General features: G+C 40.4%; 1 pseudogene; it reads left to right on the forward strand.

The window, feature by feature from the left end:
* Positions 1–1,107: 1,107 nt before the first annotated feature.
* LOC102871659 lies at positions 1,108–1,605 on the forward strand (annotated as a pseudogene).
* The last annotated feature ends 1,996 nt before the right edge of the window (positions 1,606–3,601 follow it).

Genomic DNA, 3,601 nt, shown 5'->3' on the forward strand with positions numbered 1-3,601 from the left:
ACCTTAGTCTCCAGAGAGACACTGTTGCTCTTCAGTATTTTGGAGAGGTCCCTAACCACAGACTTTCCCATCGCAATACTTTTTTTTTATTTCCTGAAGCTGTGAACAATCGCAATCTCTTCGCCATCCATCCTGATGCTACCGATTGGTCCAGTGGTGAGAATTTTTTTCTTCTTAACATTGAGCCTCAGTCCATATATTAATAGGTATACTGAATAGATATTTAACTACTTGCTATGCAGTTGAAATTTAAACAAGGAATGAAGAAAACAGATGAACTGATGACTGAGTTGTAATGTTGTGGAAAGAATGCTAACTATTCTAGGGATAACCGAAGGACCAGCAAATAAGTCTTAGAAAGATGTATCCAGGGTACTACTTGGAGGCAAGAATAATGAAACTGTCTCACATACTCCTGGCAGATTTTGTTTTTTAAAAATATAAATATAACACTAATTTACTTACACAGGTCATATATATTGTTTTTCACACAGAATCTTTCCCAGATCCTTCCCCCGCCCCATCAAGTTGTGGGACACAATGATTAAAACCTGCCCTTCCTCTCCTCTCTGCTCCTACATTAGCCTCCTTGGACCCTCATACATGTTTTACTAGTTATCGTTCTCTTTCTACAATAGTGGTCTTATATAGTATTTGTCATTATAGCACTGAGTTCATTCACATAGCATAATGTTCTCCAGTTCCTCCAAAGTTAAGTAGTAATTTTCAAAATCATTGTTTTGACATGCTACATAGTATTCCATCGTGTGAATATGCCATAATTTCTCAACCCATTTGGCTTTGGTTGGACATTTGGTCTATTCCCCTGTTGTTGCAATGGTGAATGATGCTGCTATGAACACTGGTGTACAAATAATCATTTGTGTCTCAATTCTAATTTTTTCAGGGTATATTCAAATAAAGCACAGGATGAAACGCACCTCCGGGATTCTAGGCTAGGAAAATGGGTGAACAGAAAACAGCTCTATCTTTGACACCATGCTCAAAGTATACAGCTGGAGGTGCTTTAAGTTTGGCGCTAAAGGCATCTGAAATACCTTGTGCTGGGAAGAGATGACGATCTCTAAACCAGTAAGTCGTTAAAAGATGGCTAAAAAATCAGAATTTTTTTGCAGATTCCAGACTCTAATTCCAGCAGCAAGAACTTTTTCCCTAACACAGAGCTTGGATGAAGTGTCAGACCTTGTGTGGCATCTAGGTCGACTCAATCATGTAGCCATAGCAGTCCCAGATAAGCTTCAGCCTTTTACAAGAATGTTTTAGGGGCTCAAGTAAGCCACACCATCCCTCTTCCTGAACATTGAGTATCTGTTGGTTTTGTCAGTCTGGGAAACACCAAGCTGGAACTGCTTCATCCTTTGGGGAGTAATAGTCCAATCGCAGGTTTTCTGCAGAAAAACAAGGCTGGAGGAATGCATCACATCTGCATTGAGGTGGATAACATAAATGAAGCTGTGATGGATTTGAAAAAAGAAGATTCGTAGTCTAACTGAAGAGGCCACAATAGGAGCACATGGAAAACCAGTGATTTTTCTGCATCCCAAAGACTGTGGTGGAGTCCTTGTAGAACTAGAACAAGCTTAATTGTGAAACTGTATCAACTGATCTAAAAAAATTTTTGTACAAAAATCTAGCAAAATTCAAATAGCAGAAAATGAATTAGATAGTAAACTTTTGGTGGTAGGTGGCAATGAATTTAAATTTATGTAATCGGAGATGCCAAAAGCCCGCGACTGGGATAATTGGGATGGGAGTATCAGAGACAGTGCGATTGGCAGAGGACAGAGCGGAGTTTAGGGCTGTTGTACATGGGGTCGCTATGAGTCGCAGGTGACTCGACGGCACATAACAACAACAACAACATATTCCAAGCATTGAAATAGCTGAGTCATATCAAATGTTCAGCTTTTTGAGAAAATGTCAAACTGCCTTCCAGAGCAGTTATACTATTTTACAATCCCACCAACAGTTTTATGAGAATTCCAATCTCACTACATCCTCTCCAATACTTGCTACTTGCTGTCCTGTTAAACTTTGCCACTGAGGATAGTGTATTGTGAGTCGGTTTTATGCTGGAAGTTGTGATGGCCTTTCGCATCTCAAGGAGGGACAGGTATGGTACGGAATGCTCGGTGTGCTCTTATGTCTTTCTTTTCGTCCCAAGTGGGTGTCAGCAGATGGGACTTGTCAGATGAACTGGGGGTCTATGGCTAATAGTCCACCAGCATGTGGACATGCTGGAATTTTTAGATGCTGAAATATTGGTCACCCATGGTGGACAGTGTTTGGTGGAACTCCCCTATTAAAACAAGCTTAGAAGTAGAAGTGGCATACGCTTCCTAAATAGCTTGCCTTTCGAAATCCTTTGGAATTTGGAGAAATGAAGAAAGTTATACACGTGTTCAGGCCTTTAATTCATAGGGTCGCTATGAGCCATCTATGACTTGACGGCATTTAACAACAACTGGGGTGAGATAGCATCTCCTTGTGGTTTTGATTCACACCTCTCTTATTGCCAGTGACTGGCATGTTTTGAGGAGGAGCTATTCCTTGGAAAAAAGATTTCACACTTATAAAAGTGGAAGGTGATAAAAGGAGAAAACCCTCAACAAGATGACGTGACAACAATGGGCTTGAGAATGTCACAGTTCGTCATGATGGCACCGGCTAAGTCAGAGTTCAGATCCATTATTTATAGGGTCACTATGAATCATATGCTATGAGTCATACTTGATTCATTGACACCTAACAACCACAACAACATGAGTCATAGTCAACTTGACAGCACTTAACAATAAAAGACACGTGTAAATGTATGGATGTAGTTTCTTTTTAGTCTATTCTAACTTATGCTGACCCTATAGGATATTATAGATCTGCCACATAGGTTTACTAAGGCTTATAGGTATATAAAAGTAGATTGCCACATTTCTTTTTCTTGGAGCAGCTGGTTGAAGTAAACAATATACCTTTTATTTAACAGTTGAATTTTTTAACCAATATGCCTGATACATGTATGTGTGTGTGTTTTACTTCAATATTATTTTTTTAAAAATTAGAGAAGTTTGAATTAGTTTTGTTTACTATTTTTTGGAATGGGTGTGTGTGTGTGTGTGTGTGTAGACTAAGGTGCACCTGATACATGCCATGGTCTTTGCAATCACTTGCTATGCATCAGAGAGTTGGACAATAACTAGGGGTGATGGAAGGAGAATTGATGCTTTTGAGCTGTGGTGCTGGAGTATTGAATATACCATGGACTGCTATGAAAACAAACAGGTTTGTCCTGGAAAGGGTGAAGCTGGGCTGTTCCTTGGAGGCAAGAATTCTGAAGCTTCATCTGACACACTTTGGACATGTTGCAAGGAGGGAAAGATCCTTGGAGAGGGACGTCATGCTTGGGAGGGTGGAGGGACAGCACAGAAGAGGAAAACCCTCGATGAGATGGATTGATTCAATGACTGGGGTAATGGGGGTGGGTGTGTTGGATATGGTGAGATTGGCACAGGGTAGGGCAGAGTTTAGGGCTGTTGTACATAGGGTCACTATGAGTTACAGGGGACTCGACGGCACATAACAA

This window comes from Elephantulus edwardii, unplaced genomic scaffold (assembly GCF_000299155.1).
Source record: "Elephantulus edwardii isolate Elephantulus edwardi_28Jun2011 unplaced genomic scaffold, EleEdw1.0 scaffold00142, whole genome shotgun sequence".
Classification (NCBI taxonomy): Eukaryota; Metazoa; Chordata; class Mammalia; order Macroscelidea; family Macroscelididae; genus Elephantulus; species Elephantulus edwardii.